The 21,610-nt window shown below is 40.4% G+C and overlaps 1 protein-coding gene across 1 annotated transcript in view; it reads right to left on the reverse strand.

Moving 5' to 3' along the window:
- ADAMTS12 (ADAM metallopeptidase with thrombospondin type 1 motif 12) overlaps nucleotides 1-21,610 on the reverse strand; it is a 744,436-nt gene that overhangs the window by 538,378 nt on the left and 184,448 nt on the right. The window lies entirely within an intron of this gene.

Genomic DNA, 21,610 nt, shown 5'->3' on the forward strand with positions numbered 1-21,610 from the left:
CTGAAATCACAAAGAAAAAGAGGTGAGCAATAGCTTGTGTCAAGCCTGTTTATCACCCACTATCGTTTTCTTCTACAGAATCAGTCTGAACAATAAGGCATTCTGCCACAAATTACATTTTCTGAGGCTAGACAGAACTGTGATTTGAGGAACGGATTACAATTTTTCTTCGGCAGTGTTATGCTACCTACAAGTTCCCTTGAATGAGAGAAGTATTGAGCAAAAATGCCAAAAGTGCATAGATTTGTTCCAGCTGTAGAATAGTTATGAATATATTTTGCCAGATACCGACAAAATATTTGCATTGACAAACTTTGTTGCATGGATTAAACACTATTGATCACAAAACAGAAGTAGGAAACAACCTTACAAACTCTCCAGAAGACAACAGAATAGTGAGGGAAACACGAAATGAAAACACAACAATAAAGAACCTTATACAGAGAAAAGTCCAAATCAATTTATTCTTCCAACAAAAACAGGTTCACAACATAAAAATCAGCTACAAATAACGGTGTCATAAAAGGTAAAACTGAACACGGCCATATTTTGGCAAGGTGCCTGTATCAGGAGTCATAAAACCTACAAAGAAAAGATAGTGGCAATGACCATGTTGAGTTTTTTCTTTTATTACACCATTATTTCTATCTGATGTTTATGTTGTGAACCTATTTTTGTTGGTAGAATAAGTAGATTTGGTCTTTTTTTATATATAAGGTTCCTTATTGTTGCATTTTCGCTTTGTGTTTCCCTTGCTTCTCTGTTGTCCTTTAAACACTATCGAGGCTATTCTATAAACAGGTGCCTAGAAGTATGCACAGGGGGAGGCCAGGTGCAGTGACAGTGGCCCAGGGAAAGTACAGGCCATGCGTGGAGGAGTGCTTCTGCTGGTGGGACTTGGGGGGACCTCCAGCAGATAAAGCAGCAGACAGTGCTGCAAGTTTGAGGAGGCCCAAACCCAAAATGGAGATGCCCAGGCCCTCAAGGACCACCCCCCCCCCCCCCCATTGCTATACCACTGGTTTGTGCTAGTATTTTATAATGACTTAGGTGCACCTAAATGTTGTTATAGAGCTGGCCCTATTATGCTGTCTACTTCTTGGTGCCAATTTATGAGTTGCTTCCTACATTACTATCTAGGGATGGTCTGTCATTTGCAATGACATAGGAAATCTCAACAACATATCCTATGTCATTGCCTATTGTTAACAAATGAAAATAAGCGGAAATGAAAAACAACTGCTTTCCATCGCAGAGACAACCAAAGTTCCTGGGGGCATGTTGGAAGCGTAGCGAAAGCGGGACTTGGGTGTGCCTAACACATGGGTGTCCTCAACTTTACTTGGTCCTTTTTTTGTTATGTCCAAGCCACGAAAAGGTGCCCGAACTGAACAGATGACCACTGGAGGGAATCGGGGATCACCTCCCCTTACTCCCCCATTGGTCACCAACCCCCTTCCACCCTCAAAAAAATTCTTTACAAATATTTTTGCCAATAATATAAACATTAAAAAAATATATATATATATATATATATATTTTTTTTTTTTTTTTTGCCAGCCTCTATGCCAGCCTCAAATGTCATACTCTGGTCCATTGCAGCAGTATGCAGGTCCCTGGAGCAGTTTTAGTGGGTGTAGTGCACTTCAGACAGGCGAACCCAGGCCCATCCCCCTCACCTGTTACACTTGTGGTGGTAAATTTGAGCCCTCCAAAACCCACCACAAACCCACTGTACCCACATCTAGGTGCCCCCTTCACCCATAAGGGCTATGGTAGTGGTGTACAGTTGTGGGTAGTGGGTTTTAGGGGGGGTTGGGGGGCTCAGCACACACGGTAAGGGAGCTATGCACCTGGAATGCACCTGTGCTATTCTATACACTGCAGTGCCTTCTAGGGTGCCCGGTTGGTGTCCTGGCATGTGAGGGGGACCAGTGCACTACAAATGGCTCCTCCCACGATCAAAGGGCTTGGATTTGGTCATTTCTGAGATGGGCGTCCTCAGTTTCCATTATCGCTGAAAATCAGAAACGGCCAAGTCTAAGGACGACCATCTCTAAGGTCAACCTAAATTTCCAGATTTGGGCATCCCCGACCATATTATTGAAACGAAAGATGGATGTCCATCTTGTTTCGATAATACGGGTTTCCCTGCCCTTTCACAGGGATGTCCTGCGAGGATGTCCTCAGAAAAACTTGAGCAGCCCTTTCGATTATGCCACTCTTAGTATGCAGCGGCGGCCAAACAATCAAATAGGATGCTAGGAATTTTTAGGAGAGGGATGCAAAATAAGACCAAAAATATTATAATGCCTCTGTATCGTTTAATGGTGCAACCTCACCTTGAGTAGTCGTTCAATTCTGGTCGCTGTATCTCAAAAAAGATAGCAGTATTAGAAAATCTTTTAAAAAAAGAGCAACCAAAATGATAGAGGGAATTAAACTGTTCTCATATCAGGAAAGACTGAAGAGTTCAGGGCTGTTCAGGTTGGAAAAAAGATGGTTGAGGGGTGATATGATTGAGGTCTATAAAATCCTGAGTGGTATGGAGTGGGTGGAGGTGAATCGATTTTTTATGCATTCAAAAAGTACAAGTCCAGGGGACACTCAATGAAATTGCATGGTAATACTTTTAAAACAAATAGGAGGAATTTTTTCACTCAAAGAATAGTTAAGCTCTTGAACTCATTGCCGGAGGATGTGGTAACGGCGGTTAACATATCTGAATTTTAAAAAGGTTTGGACAAGTTCCTGGAAGAAAAGTCCATAGTCCATTATTGAAATGGACATGAGGGAAGCCACTGCTTGTCCTGGGATTGGTAGCATGGAATGGTGCTACTAATTGGTACTTGTGACCTGGACTGGCCACTCTGGAAGCACGATACTGTGCTAGATGGACCATTGGTTTGACCCAGTATGGCTTTTCTTTTTTTCCTATATATCCAGAAACAGATGTACAATTGTGCGAGAGTTGACTCCTGGTGACCAATGAGAGGGACCCACACCCCCTTGTGATTTTCCATTGCCCAAGGCCACAAGAAGTTGATGTTGGATTTGAACCTGGGACTTGTAGAGGTGTCCCCTGTGTATCACTTTTGTACAACTGAGGCCTGTCTTTTCCAGGATCCATCTTTTTTGAACCAAACTGTCATGGCTATTCCAGTGCTTCTTGCATCTCTGACTGCTAGCACAGTACACAGACATTCCAAGGAACATCTGCTTTTTGTCTCTTGTGTGAAGTCAATAACATGACAGATTTACACCAACACAAGAATAAGATAAGCCTTACCAAAAACCCTTTCTAGGCACCTGCCGTGATAGGAAGATGTTTGGAAGAACCAGGGGCCCCATTGCTCTCCAGACCTGCACTTCATCTATATATATATATTTTTTTTCCACATTGGCATATTTCTTCATTGGGTGATAGCCAGTGCTGAACCACAATGGTCCAAAGAGTGCATTCATACCCTTAGCAAACTTGCCCAGAGTAATTACTGATCTAGTGATTTTCTGTTCCTCATATGCACTCATTGTAAAGTACTACAGCCTTCTGGATCTTGTGATGTATTAATGCGGTTACTGCTATAAAATTGTAGACCGAGGTCTCTCGGCTGCCTATGTTAAAGAGAGGCGTAGTGCCCCCTCGGGTGCACGGAGCTGAAGATAACATGGCGCCGTGCACCAAGGGGACATGCGCGTTTGTGCCAGCGGGGTGCCCGGGGAGGAGCAAGGTGGGCTCGATCCCGCCATAAGAGGGGCACCCCGCTGAGAGAGGGAGGAGAGGAAACGGGGCTTAAAAGCCCCAGGGAGGAGCCCAGACAGCCTCTTTCGTGTCCGAAAAAATCTACGGAAAAAGCCAAAACACATAAAGTCCACACTCACTGTTCATTAATGCATCATCCACCACTTTTGAACTCTCATCCCCCGTAATCTCACATCACTCATACCTTTACTCACAGAAATATGTATACTATATGTCTTAGTGTCTTATATTGCCCTTTAAGCTTCCCATTGTCTCATTCCAATGTTTCAATGTTTGTGTTCCATTGTTATATTCCTTAACGATACTTCGATTGTCTCGCATTGTTATATTCCTTAACGATACTTCGATTGTCTCGCATAACTCTGCACAATGTAATCCATAACCAAGTTGTAACAAATTGTATTTCCATTATTCATATCATATTGTAAGCCACACTGAGCCCGCAAAAAGGTGGGAAAATGTGGGATACAAATGCAATAAATAAATAAATAAATCCCAGCCTGCTGCTCTAATCACGAGCCTACATCTCCACTCCCCTCCTGATATGCAGAGTCAAAACAAACAAAATGCTCAGCTACCATTTCCTTAAACAGTATAATATCCCTGGATGTCAAGGATCTATCAGTCTAAATTCCTCACATCACCCATTTTGGAGTGTGAGAACACCAATATAATCAAAGAGTGAAAATGTTCCCACTCTGATGGGAGTTAAAACTGAAATTAATATGCTTATTTTCTTACCTGGCTCCTTTTCTCTACTCAAGAAATGAATTCATATTGGTACATATGTTGTACCTGTTTCATAAAGGCAGTATATGCATGTATGTGTCTTTCTAAAATAGTTTACAGTTTATTAAAATTTGCTATACAGCTTGGTTTTGTACAAATTCACACTGGTATACAATTACAAAACATAAGTAATGCCACACTGGGAAAGACCAAGGGTCCATCGAGCCCAGCATCCTGTCCACGACAGCGGCCAATCCAGGCCAAGGGCACCTGGCAAGCTTCCCAATTATAGAAGGAAGAAAAAACTAACAATATAATGCTAAATAGTAGTAGTAGTAATATAATGGTAGGAAACCACACACACACATGCAAAAGAACCCACACTTAAGTATAAAACTAATCAGCAAAATTGCTAGACTGTTTAAAATCATAAAACCAACCCACATACACACACCTTCTAATCCACTGGAAGAGCAAAAGAAAATGCAGAAACAAAATGGTGAGCCTTTAACAAATGTTTAAACCGAGAATAACACGTTCTGCTTTCACAGCCCAAAGAAGCGCATTCCATAGAACAGACTCACATAAAAGAAAGCTCCCTTTCTAGACGATGTCAACCTTACTCATAAGCTCACAAAGATACAGCTGTTCTGTGACAGGTCTTGTCTTGTGTGTCTATGTGCAAGTAAGCACTGGTGTTTGTGCTTAAGTGCTGATCTTGTCCCCACTTCACCCATTCCTTCTACGCCTTACCATCCCCAAATTCTTCTCCTGTTACACATCCTATCCTTGTTTACCTCTCCATGTCCAACTTACATATCCTTTTAACCCTCTATTACTATGTTCACCACAATTTGTAATATCTCTTTCTAGACTTTGTAATTCTATCTACTTTTTACTATGTAAACCGCATGGAGCCTGATATGTGTGGGAAAGCGTGGGGTACAAATGTAATAATAATAATAATAATAATTTATCACATAAAACTGGTGCTTTGTTTGTATATGCCTAGGAGATTACATAAGTGTCTAGATGAACATATGAAATGCTATTCTTCATACTCAAGTCATTTATAAAATTCACCCTTTGTAATTGTATTTTACATGCATTGCCTGTCACCTATTATTTCTCTGTGATTACTCTGTGACCTCTGATGTGAATTACTTAGAGAGGTCACACAGCTATGTAACTTCCTGTGGGGGTTAGATGCAGCAGATGCAGCACATGGAGCACATGGAGCTCATGATCTCTCCTAACCTGAGAGGATCTATGGTGGTGTGAGCATCCATTACCATCTAAGCACATGGAAGGAGCTGATAATACAAATGTATAGTAATATGTATATATAAGCCTGTCTGATTATAATCTAACTACAAACTGTGAGTAAACATGTTTTGTTACTTCAACTTTAAAGTGACTCAGCAGTGAATTATTCTGGGGTGAATGAGAGAGAGATGAAGAAAGAAATTAACATTTCTAAAGCTGAAGCTGTGTGTACTAAAATCTGCTAATTATTTACTACAAATAATCCAACAAAAGGGTTATGGGCCCAGGGCCAGGAATTGAAAAAGAAGAGAAATATTACCAGGCAGAAAAAAAAGGCCACATTTTTCTCTTAAGTTTTAAAGGAAAGATTCAGTCTGTCTCTCTCTCTCCCCCCACACAGCAGACAGAAGGCTAAGAAAATGGCTGAGGGAAGAAATTCACCATTGTTCTATTCTCTCAAGGTGCCTAGATTAACTGAGTTTAATTATCAGCAGTGGGAATTAAGATTCATATGTTTCCTTCGAGCAAAAAGATTAGATATATGCTTAGACCAAGACAGAACAGCTGAAAATATGGCTGAATGGGACAATGCAAACTATTATGTGAAGTGCATGCTTTTGGAAGCTCTCTCAGAGAAACAAGCCATATTAGTGGAGGGAAAAGATACACCAAAGGACATTTTATATAAACTGAGAACTATGTATGCAACTACATATGCAAAGCAGCAACCAATTTGGTTGGCAGAGTTAAATGAAACCAAATTAAGGGATAAAAGTAAATGTAATGATCACATTATGCATCTTATGTCTTCATTTCAAAAGCTAGAACTTTCTGGAATTCCCATGTGTGATGCATTGAAAAGAGCATTTCTTTTTACCTCACTATCAAAGAAGTTTGATGTTTTTAGGTCTGTAAATGAGGCCATTGAAGGGCAATCTTTTGAACAGGCAACATCAAAACTAAGGCAGGAATGCATAATAAATGATTCTGAGGAGATGTGTTCTCAAAGTCAGTCAGAGAGAAATGAAACAAATTTCTTGGCAAAGAACAGAGGAAGGCGGAGCTATGGGAAAACTCCACCCAAGGGCAAGCTGATTTGCTACTCATGTGGAAAGGAGGGACATGTATCTAAATGGTGTAAGGAAACACAAAACACTCCCTCTAGCTCACCTAAGCCAATGGAACTAAAGAATTTTCAAACCAGGAAATGTATGAAGGACAAAGATAAACACAAGGGCTTTCTAATGGCAGAAAAATCTTTGACTATGGTAAATAATAATTCAAATGAAAGTACTTGGATTTTGGATTCAGGGAGCACATGCCATTTAACCAATTGTAAGGATTTCTTTCAGGAAATGTGTCCAGAGGAAGGTATTCTTAAAACTGCAAACGCAGGGACTGCTAAGATCCAAGCAAAAGGTATTGGATTCTTAAAATGCAAAGTGTCTAATGAAGTTAAAGAAATTCCTGTAAGTGATGTCTTGTATATTCCCCAAGCAGTTTGCAATATGCTTAGTGTATCTACATTAGATAAGAAGGGATTTGTGATTCATTTTGAAAACAGTAAGTGCACAATCTCTAAAAATGATGAAGTGTATGCTGAAGCTTTTATGCATAATGATGTTTATAAGCTGAACATTTCAGGTGAAGCCTCACATATGGCGCAAGTAAGGAAGAATGATGGTAAATGTAGTCTGGAAATCTGGCACCGCCGCCTGGGACATCGTGATTCTAAGGTGATCCAGGATCTTTACAGTAAGCAACTGGCCACTGGCATTCAGATAAGTGCAGATGCTGGTAAAATGGAGAAATGCATAGACTGTGTTACTCAAAAAGGTGTGAGACCCTCATTTCCTGCATACACAGGAAATAGGAGTAATAAAGTACTGGACTTAATACACAGTGACTTATGTGGACCGTTTAATATCCCATCATTGGGAAATAACAGATTTGTGCTAATATTCTTGGATGATTTCTCTAGATATTGTGTGGCCTATTTGCTGAAAGAAAAAAGTCAAGTCACAGACATGCTGAAGAAATACGTAGCCATGGTGAGCAATAAATTTGAAAGAAAACCAAAGGTTCTTCAGACCGACAATGGTGGTGAGTTCACTTCACAAAGCATGCGCACATTTCTAGAACAAGAAGGCATTCAGCATATCACAACAGTAGCTTATACACCAGAGCAAAATTCTGTTGCAGAGAGAAAATTTAGGTCACTTGTGGAAATGACCAGATGTATGCTGTCAGATAGCAATCTCCCTAAAAGACTATGGGGGGAAGCCATTCTCACAGCAGTGTACCTACAAAACAGAATGCCAACTAAAGGCGCTGAGCGCACACCACATGAGACATGGCATGGTAGGAAGCCAAACCTGTCACACATAAGAACATTTGGAAGTACAGCATATGCTCATATACCAAAGCAAAGAAGGCATAAGCTGGATTCCACAACAGAAAGGGGCATTTTAGTTGGCTATGCTCCAGGACACAAAGGATATAGAATTTTGAATCTGAAAACTGGCATTGTTGGCATAAGACATGTTACATATTTTGATGAAAACAAAAGGGTTGATAAAGGCTGGATTATCCCAGATGAGCCTTATCATCCAGAATATGAAACTAGAACCATAATAGACATGCCAGTGTATATAAATGCCATACCAAGGCAGATGTCTGAAAGCAACTCATCTGTATCTAACGAGGAACAGGCAGAGGAAACAGACACAGAAAGGATCATTGAAGAAGACAGTACAGTTGGAGAAGGGGAATCAATTGGAGAAGGACTCTCAGATTTAGAGGATGCGGAAAGGTCAGACCAACCTGTTGTCAGACGCTCATCCAGGGAAAACAAAGGTGTTCCACCCCCAAGACTGTCTTACCTAACAAAGTCAGCAGAAGCTCAAGAGCCCTTAACATGGGATGAGATTGAGAAAATGCCAGCAGAAGAAGCTGCTGAATGGCATAAAGCTGCACAAGAAGAAATTGATGCATTGGATAAAAATAATACTTGGATTCTTACAAAATTACCTCCTGGCAAGAAAGCTATAGGATGCAAATGGGTATTCAAGTTAAAAAGGAATGCACAAGGAAAAGTGGAAAGGTATAAAGCCAGATTAGTGGCAAAGGGATATCTTCAAAAATATGGAGAAGATTTTGATGAAGTGTTTGCACCTGTAGTGAAACACACGACAATAAGAACACTTCTGAGCATTGCAGTCTCAAAAGGCATGCAAGTCAACCACATTGATGTGAAAACAGCGTTTCTTCATGGAGAAATAACTGAAGACTTGTACATGGAACAGCCAACAGGTTTCATAAATACAAAACAAAGACAGCTAGTGTGTAAATTAAACAAAGGTCTTTATGGATTAAAGCAAAGTGCAAAATGTTGGAATGAAAAATTGCACGAAATATTGACAAATTTAGGATTTAAGCAAGGTGAAGCAGATAAATGCTTGTACACTAGGTGCACAAATGGACAATATGCATACATTTTAGCTTTTGTTGATGATCTGCTCATTGCAAGCAAAAGTGAGCAAGAGTACAAGGACATTGTAAAGTGTTTAAACCTCAATGTTGAGATAAAAGAACTTGGTAATGTGTCATACTATCTTGGTATAGAAATTGAGAAACAAAATGATGGTTCTTATCTTCTAAGCCAGAAGCAGAAAATAAATGAGCTTATTGAAAGTTTAGGTATGCAAGATGCCCAAGTTGTAAGCACTCCCATGATCACTGATTTTCTGAAGGATGAAACAGTAAGAGAACCTTTACCAGATAACATCCAATATAGATCAGCCATAGGTAAGCTTTTATATCTAGCTACCACATACAGGGCTGATATAGCAAATGCAGTAGGAATTTTGAGCAGAAGGGTCAGCTCACCTACCAAATCAGATTGGACTGCAGTTAAAAGGATGGTAAGGTATTTAAAGGGTACCATTGATTGTAAATTAAAGATTTCAGCCAATAGTAATCCAAAACTAATATGTTACTGTGATTCAGATTGGGCAGGGGATCATTCTGATTATAAATCCACAAGTGGATATGTGTTTATGTATGGAAATGTACAAATTTCATGGGCCAGTCATAAACAAAGTATTGTGAGTTTGTCTTCTACAGAAGCTGAATACGTGGCCGTATCGGAAGCGTGCAGAGAACTGATGTGGATTGAAAAACTTTTGCTGGATTTCGGAATAGCTGAAAAGAGACCAATCCAGATAATGGAAGATAATCAGAGCTGCATCCGACTGTCACAGAATGACAAGGTTCAGTCACGCACCAAGCACATCGCAACGAAATACCACAACGTGCGAGAGTTGGCGAAAGAAGGGGTCATCAGTCTACACTATTGTCACACCAGTGAGATGACAGCTGACATCATGACCAAACCGTTACCCAGAGAACATTTTGTGAATCTGCGTATAAAGCTTGGACTTTGTATGAATAAATAATTGCATGACAGTTATGCATGAGAAGGGGTTTGTTGGAATGTAATTGTATTTTACATGCATTGCCTGTCACCTATTATTTCTCTGTGATTACTCTGTGACCTCTGATGTGAATTACTTAGAGAGGTCACACAGCTATGTAACTTCCTGTGGGGGTTAGATGCAGCAGATGCAGCACATGGAGCACATGGAGCTCATGATCTCTCCTAACCTGAGAGGATCTATGGTGGTGTGAGCATCCATTACCATCTAAGCACATGGAAGGAGCTGATAATACAAATGTATAGTAATATGTATATATAAGCCTGTCTGATTATAATCTAACTACAAACTGTGAGTAAACATGTTTTGTTACTTCAACTTTAAAGTGACTCAGCAGTGAATTATTCTGGGGTGAATGAGAGAGAGATGAAGAAAGAAATTAACATTTCTAAAGCTGAAGCTGTGTGTACTAAAATCTGCTAATTATTTACTACAAATAATCCAACAAATTTTAATTCACCATGTGCTGTGAATAAAGAGCTTTCCATAAAGGCTCAACAAATGACATACCAAGTATTTTCCCATCCATTTTTATGCATTATTCCTCTAATTTTCTAAATGTGTGCACAAATTTCTTCAACAAAGCCTACAATGAGAACCTACAGCCCCACTAATCCACTTCACCAACCCATTCAGTTATGAAAGCCCACCTTCTATAAATACCCTAATAAATCCCTTCCTTCTCTTTCTTCCCTTAATTAATCTCTACACAATACTAACAATACTTGATACACTGAAAAAACCATGTTAATAATACTATGTAAGCCACTTTGAGCCTGCAAATAGGTGGGATAAGGTGGGATACAAATGCAATAAATAAATAAATAAATAATTTCACACTTACCCCTGGATTCTATATATGAGTTGCATGTGCAGCTTTGGGCAGGTGTCCAATTTGTGCATGCAACTTAATTGATTAAAGAGTCAATCAGCATTGATAATCAGGAAATAAGAAGCAATTATCGGCATTAATTGGCAATAATTAGAATTAGCACATCCATCTTTTTAGGCGTATCCTAGCACATGGATCTGAAAAGGGAGTATGACTATGGGAAGGGCATGGGTGGGTCAGGAACGTTCCTAAAATTTATGCACATTGTTATAAAATGAGTGAGATCCATGCCTAATTTACATGTAGAGATTTACACCAGATTTTCATAAATGGTCACACCTAAATGTAGTCACGGCTCCTGGCGCTGTGCTATTCTATACTCCGCACCTAACTGTAAGTGTGGTTTATAGAACAGTACTAAGCAATTTTTAGTGTTGATTTTTTCGATACCATTTATAGAATCTAGTCCTTAGTGCATAAAGTTGCACATACAAGTTGTAGAATACTGGCAACAATTGTTAAACTAGCTGCTAATTGGCATTAACAATTATTGGCTGTAATTGGTGCTAATTGGAACAGATTTACAGTTACATGCATAACTGCCATTAGTTGGCATTCTACAAATTGAGTGCACGCAATTGTAATGGGCACATGGACCTGGGAGGGGCATGGGTAGGTCAGGGGTGTGCCTACCAAAAGAGCATCCTCTCTTAGCAGCATTGCTCCTGTGACAACACAATGGAAAGAAAAAAAATCTGAAGTAAAGAAATATTCCCAGAAAGGACATGGGAAACAACATGACACAGGAATTTTCAGGCTGCACACCCCTAGTAAGGACAAGCACAGTGAGAAGCTGTTGATCTATATATAAAACCCGCTGATAATTATTAGTATCTATAAGCTTTTGCTATAAAGTTCTACTTCAGGTATGCTGCACTATTTCCCATCCCCCATCTTTCTTTACTGTCAGCCACATGAAGGAATTTCTGGCTGGTCACAAACTCTAATTGTGCCTCCCATTGCTAGGGCAACTCAGTTACCTGGTATAACTTGTTACAAATGTAATTTACTGAGAAGAGGTATGGCAAGGACACCAATTGCAAGCCTCTAGCACATATGAAAGACCCAATTACAAGTCTCCAGCACTTATGCAGCACCTATGATTGGTCCAGGGTAGAGGAGAGGGGGATACTCATCACAGCCTATAAAACCACACTACAGACAAAGAAACTCTGAAAAACTAGGCATGCTTGGAAATAGTTTCAGATCCATCCAATGGGCTATTTTTTCCTGAAGGGGGTGCTCTCTCCCCTTCATAGAAACTAATTCTCTATATCTAAGAATCTTTCTTTCATTCATTCTTTCTTTCTTCCTTTCTTTCTCTTCTTTCTTTCTGTGACCTTTGTATGAGGAATAAACTTTTCTTCCTCCTTTTTCTCTTCTTTATATAATTAGTCTGATTACTTATAATTACCAGAGATACTGATGTTAGATTTTAAAAGTTTGTTATAACTTGTCACTGATATCTGATGTTGTGCTGGTGGGTGAGTAATAAAAGACTTTGATGGTGACTCTTAGGGGGTTGTTTACTAAAGCTTAGCTCAAGTTATCTGCAGCAGGGCCCATAGGAATAAAATGGGCCCTGCTACAGATAACTTGAGCTAAGCTTTAGTAAACAGGGGAGTTAATTTGGAACCTAGAGACATCTAGCTATAATTTAGGTTATTCTTCCCTATGTGCATGACTTTGCAGTTGACTGCATTAAATTTCATCTGCCATTAGAAGCCCAGTCTTCCAGCCTCCCAAGGTCCTGCTGCAATTTCTCACAGTCTGCATGCAATTTAGCAACTCTGAATAGTTTTGTGTCATCTGAAAATCTGATCACCTCACTCATCATTCCCATGTCCAGACATTAATAAATATGTTAAAAAGCACTGTCCCAGTACAAATCCTTTCTGGTTACTATTTCTGGTGAAATCAAATATGTCCATTTGTGCCAAATTGAGAAAGAACACAAAACAAGCCTAGGAAAGGAGAAAGAGCAGTGTTTTTCCAGGGTTTATCCAACAATTTTTGTTTGTATCAGTGTATTTTATTGCTGTTTACTGGTGAAAACCTAAAATCAGAAGCCTTACACATAACACACATCTTCGTATTTCAATTACAATAAGATTGGCAGATTACAATGTTCTGAAAAAAAGCAGGGCAACAACAGATCTGTGACAAAGAAAATGACAAATACATATAAGCATAAAAATGGAAATATGGAAAACATTAAAATGCCATACCTGTTACTCCACATAAATGTGTTTCTTTTTTAGGGCTCCTCTTCTGTCTGTGTAAATGCTGGGATATATCTCTCCAGTAGATGATATGAGGTTGGTAATGTCCCTTCTCAACTGGATAACTCCGGACAGGTTCAATAAAATATTCTCCATGGGGCAGATGGAAAAATCCAGCCTGAAAATATTTAAATGAGATGTTACAGGGTAATAAGTACATTCGTAGAATGGAATAACAGGCTTTTTACATGGAGTCTTTGATTAATCTGTTTTTTATTTAAACATTCAGGGACTTACATGTATTTATTTATTTATTGCATTTGTATCCCACATTCCCCCACCTATTTGCAGGCTCAATGTGGCTTACATAGATTTGTTAACATTGTCATTTCAGGATATCAGATACAGTTCGTAACCCTTCAGTTGCATATATTTCCTATATTAATACAGCACTTTTTCACGGAGAGAGTGGTGGATGCTTGGAATGCCCTCCTGCGAGAGGTGGTGGAGATGAAAACGGTAACAGAATTCAAAAATGCGTGTGATAAACATAAAGGAATCCTGTTCAGAAGGAAGGGATCCTCAGAAGTTTAGCGGAGATTGGGTGGCAGAGTCGGTGGGGGGGGGGGGGGGCTGGTGGTTGGGAGGTGGGGCTAGTGCTGGGCAGACTTCTACGGTCTGTGCCGTGAGGATGGCAGATACTAATCAAGGTCAGGTATACATAAAAGGTAGCACATATAACTTTATCTTGTTGGGCAGACTGGATGGACTATGCAGGTCTTTTTCTGCCGTCATCTACTATGTTACTCACGTTACCCCTGTGTATTGATTATTAAATTTTAACTGCCAGACCCTCAACCATTCTTCTAACGTTCGGAGATCCCTTCTCATCATTTCTACTCCCTCCAGGGTATCCACTCTATTGGCTTTTTTTCATGTCATCCGCAAAAAGGCAAACCTTTCCTTCCAACCCTTCAGCAATATCTTCCACAAATATATTAAACAAAATAGGCCCCAGCACAGACTCCTGAGGAACTCCATTGCTCACCTTCCTTTCCTCAGAGCGTATTTCATTTACCACTACTGTCTGTCACCTATCGGTCAACCTGATGTTTAGGCTTTTCATTTTGCATAGTACAAACAGCATACAACTATGTTCCAATAAAAAAACTCACAATTACTAGTTACTTTTCTTTATCACAGCAGATTCATTAACAACAGCTTGTGCGTGATTTAAAAATGCTAAGATGAAAACATTTACTATGTTATTCAAACATTGTTGTATCTTGCCCTGGTGTCACTTAAGACCATTCTGCTCTGTCTGTAATTCTAAACATTTGGTTCTGAAGCTGGATTCTTTCCCAATAAACTGGAACACTGAAACCTTTCAAGGAACTAGAGCTCCTTATAGAGATGTCTCTGGAGTTAAACAAAACCTGTGAGCTGCCAAAGAAAAGCTTATCTGGTAAGCCAGGAGATTTTGGCCCTTATTTTACATGTTGGTTTTGTGATAAGCCATTCTATTCTGTTTGTTTTATGATTATGTTTGTAATTTTTTACCCCACCTTGAATAAAGATGGGTCCTAAATATTAAACTATAAACGATGGGTCTGATATTCAAAACTATTTAATTTAGCTGGTTAAATGGCATTTTAATGCCTAACCTAGTGGTTTCCAAACCTGGTCCTGGAGGCACCCCAGCCAGTCAGGTTTTCAGGATACCCACAATGAATATTCATGAGAGAAATTTGCATGCACTGCCTTCACTGCATGCAAATCTATCTCATGAATATTCATTGTGAATATCCTGAAAATCTGACTGGCTGAGGTGCCTCCAGGACCAGGTTTGGGAACCACTGGCCTAACCACAGATATTCATATAGTAACATAACATAGGAGATATCTGGTTGTATCCAGCTGAACATCTGCGGTTAGCAGCTAGTCGCTAAGCTACTATTTCACGTGGCATAGCTGGTTAGGCACAGATATTCAGCACCCAATCGGTTTTGTTTAGCGGTTAAAATAGGCTGCATAAGTAGCAGGCCTATCTTTAACAACTAAGGGAAAGATTCTGTATTTCATGCCTAGCGTTCCATGCCTAAATCTAAGCATATTCCATAACTGTGTGCATAACTTAATTGGCTTAACAAGCCAATCAGTGTTGTTAACAGCATTTAACAAACAATAATGAGCACTAATTGACAATAATTAGAATTTACGCGCATAACTCGCTAAGGGCATGCTGAAATGAATTGTACCTAAATTCTAAAGCGCGCAGTTCAAAAGGAGAGTGGCTATGGGTGGAGAAATGAACATTTCATGGGTGTTCCCACATTTAGGTGAGTTGTTATAGAATGTGGCCCAGTCCTTGTAAATCTATATGCAGGGATTTACACCACATTTTCATTGGTGTAAATGGATGCACATAGTTTTAGGCACCTGGACATCTACAAACGTATTCTACATACTGCGCCCAAGTATTATAGAATATGCTTAGGTGAACATAATTTCTATGTGGATTTTCCAGGTGCCATATATAGAATCTCCCGCTTAACCAGTTAGCACTAGATTCTATATATCATGCCTAAAGAGTCAACACCAAAATGAAATTTGCTAAGCACATTCTTTAAGGTACGCCTTAATTTAGGTGTACTATATAGAATAAGCCTAAATTTCCACGCGGTTTATAGAATCTGCTGAGTGACAGTCCATGCAACTAAATTTAGTCATGATCAGTTATGTCAAGTAAAACCTGGCGTAAATGATGCACCTAAATTAGGCGCAGACCAGGTGTATTCTATAACAATGCACATAGATTTTAGAAATGCCCATGACCTGCCAATTCCATGCCCATGGCCACATCCCCTTTTCAACCATGTGACTTAGGGGCCCTTTTACAGAGTGGCGGTAAGCCCAATGCGGGCTTACTGCTCGCTCTTTCGGGACTGCTGCTGGCCCAACGCGGCCGTCGATGGTAGTCCCGTCACGAGTGTGTGCCATTTCCGTGAGAAAAAGAAAACCCCTGGAAATGGTTTGCACAACGGTAACCGGGCGGTAATCGGGCATCACTATGCGCTGTCCAGTTACTGCCAGGTTAGCATGGGAGCCCTTATTGCCACCTCAATGACTGGCAGTAAGGGCTCCCCATCACATAGCCATGCGGTAAGAGTTCTCTTACTGCATGGAAGCCAACTTTTCAAAATTATTGGGGGTGCTAAGCCCAGTGGAAATAACCCCTCCCTGGACATATACAAGGAATTTTGTAAATATTGGGGGTGCTCAAGCACCCACAGCACCCACAGAGCCGGCTCCTATGTGTTCTGGGGGCTTTTTTACCCACTGCGGTAGAAAGGGCCCTGGTGCGCTGGAAAACTGGCCCCTGTCACTACCGCAGGGCCCTTTTTCCTGCAGCTTGGTAAAAAGGCAGTTTAGACTTTACATAGTAGCTCTTTTCAAAATGGCGGCTGAATAACGGGCTAAAGAACCATTAGCTCCTGATGCAATCTCGGAGCTAACTGTTGATCGGTTACATATTGGCTGTATATTGGCCCGATTTTGTTTGCGCTGGCTTCCTTCATTGCTGTGGCAAACTGATTTTCTCCTTTTCACCTGTTTTGGTGCGGAAAACCAAGGGGGAGCTCCGGCCGACATAGCTCATCTCCCGCGTGTCGGTGGGCCGGCTGTCAGCCATATCACATCATCAGTGCTTGTGTAGCTTGTGTTGTTGGTCTCGGGGGCCCTCGGGTAATCTGCTGGCGCTTGGCTGAGGATCGGCTCCTTACTGCTGGACCTGTGCCTATTTTGCACTGGGGCGCCGTGGGTTACCATCTGTCTAGTCGGATCTGCTCATTGCTGCGGTTCCGCAGACCAGCCACTGACCAAATGCGGTCTGACCTGTTTGTGCTGTGAGCGTTAGCATTTGTTCCGGGCTACAACTTCCCTGCTCTCTCACTCAAGATTGACGACCTCCAGCTGGACCTCCCCCGGTTCCCATTTCATCTCTCCGGGCCGCTCCTGCCTCTGGTACTGAGTCCGTTCACCAGCCATTGTTCATCGCTGCAGTACCATTGGGCCTCTAGCGCCTCATCTCCTGGTCGCTGCTCCATTCGTTTAGGGTACTGGTGGTCAGTACTGAAGCAGTTTTCAATGCAACTTGCACCATGTTGTTCCTGCTTGGCCAGTCCGGCCTCTTCACATCTTTTCCAGCCCTCCCCGATTCTATTTGTGGCCTGCTTCTTTCTCCTGGTCTGGATGGGTATTTCGCCAGCTCTCCATCATGGATTGCCATGCAGACAGTTGTCCTGGCTACTCTGAGCCGTCTCAACATCTGGAGTCTAATGAAGACCAGCCTATCTCTGACTGCCATCTTCAGATAGTCTCTCTTCCCTTTCCCTGTTTCTTCTAACTCTGTTCCTTCTCTCCTGTTTCATGTAATTGTATTTGTACAACATTGTAAGCCACTTTGAGTCTGCATCCCTGTAGAAAAAAGTGGGATATAAATGTGCAAAATAAATAAATAAATACATCACTTAGCCAGTTTTGTGTGTAAATTCTTTTTTTTTTTAATTTATTTATTATTATTCAATTTACATTTATGCAATTAACATAAATTCACACAAAGGAAAAAATTTTACATACACATTATCATATCAAGAAAAATCTTTAACCATTAGTCCTCATAATGTGGATCCAAGAAAAGGAAATTCAAACAAAACCCAATTAATATAAAAATGAATTACTTCATATAATCAAGCAGACAGAGTAAGGAGTGTCGCTAGCCGGTTAAACGCTTTGCACTCAAGGACTGCTGCAGCATTATTCCTTTGATACAATAAATTCTTTTAACTTCTCTGGTTCAAAAAAAATATAATTTACAGAATTCAAAGAAACACAACATCTACAGGGGAATCTTAACAAAAAGGTCCCTCCTATTCGCAACATCCTCTCTTTCAACAACAAAAACTGCTTTCTTTTCCTTTGGGTTTCTCGAGCAAAATCTGGAAAAACCTGAATTTTTGAGCCAAGGAAGGGTGAATTAGTGTGGCGGAAATAAAGTTTGAAAATATTATTCCGATCTAGTTGTAGAGCGAAGGTGACCAACAAAGTAGTTCTTTCAGTTATAACCTCAAGTGAAGATTCTAGAAATTCCGTTAAATTTAGTCCAGATTGGGGGTCAGGAGGCAATTCTCTCCCTCCAATTCCTGAAATATACATTGCTTTAGTAATAGGTGGGTATCCCTCTAAAGGGATACCTAATACTTCGGTGAAATACTTTTTAAGCATGTCTATCGCTGGAATAAGAGGGGATTTAGGAAAATTGAGAAAAAGTAAGCTATTCCCCCTAATCTGGTTTTCTAAATATTCCAATTTGCGTTGTTGGAGGCTAGGGTCTTTTATCAACACATTCATCAAGGAGTTCACCGTTTTTAATTCTTTATAAAAAAAACTCCATTTTTATAGATTGTTCTGCAACTTTCATTATCAAATCAGATTGTGATTTCTTTAAGTCCGCAACTTCACCATACAAAATACCTGATATTTGCTGCAGGTTGGAATTCAGTCCTTGTATTGCATCCCATAATGATTCCATTGTAACGGTAGCAGGTTTCTTTAAAGTTCCAAGAATTATGGAAGGTTCGTCAGGATTTCTTCCAGGCAGCAAAACTGTCTGAGCTGGCAAACTCACTGGCGTTGAAGAGGCAGCGGGGTCTCCACACACAGCCGCTGGGGACCGACTTCCGGACTCAGTGTGCTGTTCACTCGCGCCCGTCATTCCTCTTCCAGGTCTTGGAGGGACCGTTATCGAGGGAGGACTCAAAGAAACTCCCTCAGCGCTCTGGTCTACTTGCTCTCCCGGACCTCCCGAAGCGAACACTCCAACTCCCGGCGTCCGGAGTCCCGACTCCTCCAACGTCATCTGCCTCAAGAGAGGGGGTTCAACCTTGCCTGTGGAGGTAGGCACTCCAGATTTCCCCTTCCTCTTTCCCATAATGGGTCCGAAGGATCGCAATCAAAGCAGTTTTCGACGGGTAGCAGGAGCTCCGTCCCGCGCGTCTGCTCAGGCGGCCATCTTGGATCTCCTTGTGTGTAAATTCTAATTAATGACAATTAGTGTCAATAATTGCTTGTTAATTGGCAATTACTTACTCTGATTGGCTTGTTACCCAATTAGGTTATGCACATTATGGAATACGCTTCAAGCAAATGTCAGCAGTTACATGTGTCTAGTGTATACACATGTAAAACCTGATTTTTTAAAGCAGGAATTTACACATGCAGATTTGTGAAACACTTAAATTACAAGACAGTTTGGTTTGGGCGAAATGTGGGCTAGGCTTGAGCTGGACTAAAATCTACACATGTATTCCCTATTTGATAAATGGAATACATGTGTATGTGGGACAATCTGCATATCGGGATTTTACCTTGCGATCTTGCATGTACATGTATTGCAAAAGTGCACATATTGTTCGGCCTTTTACAAGAAGGGTTAAGGGAGATATCCTCCTTAGCCTCCATCCAATTCAGTATTAAATAAGCATTGCAGCCTCTGTGTCATATGAGCGGCATTTACACGTTTATTTTTACAACATGGCTACTATACATGTGTATGTGCTGACACTTACATGTGAAAGTTGGTGCTTTACAACTCACACATGTAAGTAACCATTTATCCCCATTGGTATTTTCGATGTTAGTTGTGAAATGGATGCTCCTGCCGCACGTACTGCCCTATAAACATACATTACTTTCAGAACAGGCTCTATGCTGGCAGATCCTGAAATACTAACAGAATAGTACATGTCCTAACCTGAATGAGTCAGTTTCAAACTCTACACTCTATCTAAAACCGTGCTGCACTTGTATATAAGCCACAATACAGGAATTACAGTACAGAAGAAAATATAGGTAGGCTGTGAGTCCTGTTATTTCATAGTAGAGTGAGCAAGTCATGCTCTGCCGGTTTAGTTAAAGGTTGTGCTCTGATCTTTACAATCCTGCAGCAGCTTATACTTTAAAAGCACTTGATTTTATAAGAGCATGCCTATGTGCAAAGTCCAAAAAAGGCACCTGTTTTAAAAAGGTTACCAATAGACCAATGATGACAACAGGGTGCTGATTGTGAATTAGAAGAAGTGATCTACTCAACTGAAAGATGTGATCTATAATTGAAGGCCCTTCAGAATTTTCATGAAGAGATCTATATATAGGGGATTTTTAAAAAATACTATTTTATAACTGTAACATAAACACCTATGTGCTTTTATTCAATTAGCTTCCAGATCATGTTTCTCCTTTTTATGTAGAACTTACATGCCTTATGTCATGTTACTATCTTGTTTTCCATTACCATGCTACCCAAATTATTTCTGTAACACTAAATGTCAATTCTCCTCTCATTTCCACTATCCATGATTTATTGTAAGCCACATTGAGCCTGCAAAGAGGTGGGATAATGTGGGATACAAATGCAATAAATAAATAAATAAATAATAAACTTCACTGGCTACCATTCGAGGCTAGAGGTCTGTTTAAATTGGCCTGTCTACTTTATAAACTACTGCATTGCTTAGCCCCGGACTTGCAGTTTCTGCTAGATCTAGAAGACAATCCTTTGTTCTCCTTTCCTTCACCCGAAAGAAAAAAAGAGGCTGAAAATGTTAGACTCTACCTTGGCATTTCAAGCTGCTAAACATTGGAAAGAGTTTGCTCAGATATTTTTATGTTCCAATTTGTTCATAACATTTAGGAAAAAGATTAAGGGCCCTGTTTACTAAAGAATGTTAGTGTTTTTAGCGCGCACTAAAATGAGCACACACTAAATGCTAGAGACACCCATATATTCCTAGTGCGGCTTAGTAAACAGGGCCCTAAGACTTTATTGTTACAAAATTTTGTTTTAAAATATATATTTTTTAAACTATCAGGCTTATTTTCAAAAGAGAAGGGTGCCCATCTTTCGACACAAATCGGGAGATGGGCGTCTTTCTCCCAGGGTTGCCCAAATCGGCATAATCAAAAGCCGATTTGGGGTGTCCTCAACTGCTTTCCGTTATTCCCATTAATAGCGACATGCTAGTTTCCTCATTACCACATGAGTACTTACTGACACTTGTTTTCTCGGTGGTAAGGGCTCACACGCTAACCATGTGCTAATCAGCAGGTGGCGATGTAGCCTGCACTAACCAATTAGCACAGAATATACCTACTCTCTGCCCCCAGCACTAAAAGATAAATTCTA

This window comes from Microcaecilia unicolor, chromosome 2, assembly GCF_901765095.1.
Source record: "Microcaecilia unicolor chromosome 2, aMicUni1.1, whole genome shotgun sequence".
Lineage (NCBI taxonomy): Eukaryota > Metazoa > Chordata > Amphibia > Gymnophiona > Siphonopidae > Microcaecilia > Microcaecilia unicolor.